The sequence below is a fragment of the Propithecus coquereli genome, unplaced genomic scaffold (assembly GCF_000956105.1).
Source record: "Propithecus coquereli isolate 6110/MARCELLA unplaced genomic scaffold, Pcoq_1.0 Scaffold3, whole genome shotgun sequence".
Classification (NCBI taxonomy): domain Eukaryota; kingdom Metazoa; phylum Chordata; class Mammalia; order Primates; family Indriidae; genus Propithecus; species Propithecus coquereli.
Window position 1 is genome coordinate 4,021,728 of NW_012148618.1, and position 1,261 is coordinate 4,022,988.

Consider the following 1,261-nt stretch of genomic DNA (forward strand, 5'->3'; position numbering starts at 1 on the left):
ACCATGCCCGGCTAATTTTTTTCTATATACATTTTTAGTTGTCCAGATCATTTCTTTCTACTTTTTAGTAGAGATGGGGTCTCGCTCTTGCTCAGGCTGGTCTCGAACTCCTGACCTTGAGCGATGCACCCGCCTCGGCCCCCCAGAGTGCTAGGATTACAGGAGTGAGCCACCACGCCCGGCCTACCAGTTTTCATTATGTTAGGTACTGAAATTGAGAGTGAATATTCAGAAACTTCTCTAATAATTTGACATTACAGCAAAATCCAAGTGTCTGATTTTGTGTTCTACTAAAGTGTCAGTCCGAGAAGCATTAGAGGAAAAAAACAAAGATAATTTGAGAAGATTTTTGAAAAGAATTGCTGTTGAATACTTAGCACATGATCTGAAAAGCTTAACTGTATAAAGAACATCATAATGTAGTGGAAAACATTTTATTCAAGCCTCTGTGTAAGGATTTATCACATTATACTATAATTTTAGTTTTATTTAGAGAAGTAATATGGTATAGTAGAAAGAACGTGGGCTTTGGAGTCAGAAAACCAAGATTTATACCACAGTTCAGTTACTGACAAGTTGAGACTGGACAAGTTACTTAAACTCTTGAACTTCAGTTTGTCTATCGAATTGCAATTAATAATACTAACTTCACTGGGTAAATTGTAGGGATAAAATATTATAGTTTTATACTCAGCTATTTGATCAAATAAAATTTTATATATATAAATGCCACAAACTAAGTTGCTCCTTACCTTTCTGTTCACAAGACTCAACAAACTCAATACCTTTATATTTACTCTTAGAATATGTTTCTCACCACCATTCCCAAAATTATTTTTGTCAACACACCTAACACTTCTTCACTCTACTTGTAATTTATATATAAAATTAATAAAAATACTCTAATTCTGAACCACATAAGAGACCAGGAAAACTCAATCTAACCCCTGGTAGTTTTATGTACTATTTCGTTTTTAAATTTTTCACATAGCATTTTAAAATGACATTACATTGGAGTTACTTATTCAGCTTTAGATATTTTGGTATCCATGTCTTTTATTTCTATTCAGGTGTCTATGAAACTATTTTCCACCTTGCAAACTTGACAAGTTCATGATAAATTTGCTTCCCTTGTTACAGAACATCATCAGTTTATACCCATCTCTTTTAAAAAGAAAATTGAGATAAAAATATAACCTTTACGGGAGGCTGAGGCAGGAGGATCGCTTGAGCCCAGGAGTTTGAGGTTGCTGTGAGCTAG

At 34.2% G+C, this 1,261-nt stretch overlaps 1 protein-coding gene across 1 annotated transcript in view; it reads right to left on the reverse strand.

The window, feature by feature from the left end:
* LOC105814335 (olfactory receptor 4F3/4F16/4F29-like) overlaps positions 1 to 1,261 on the reverse strand; it is a 4,522-nt gene that overhangs the window by 2,789 nt on the left and 472 nt on the right. The window lies entirely within an intron of this gene.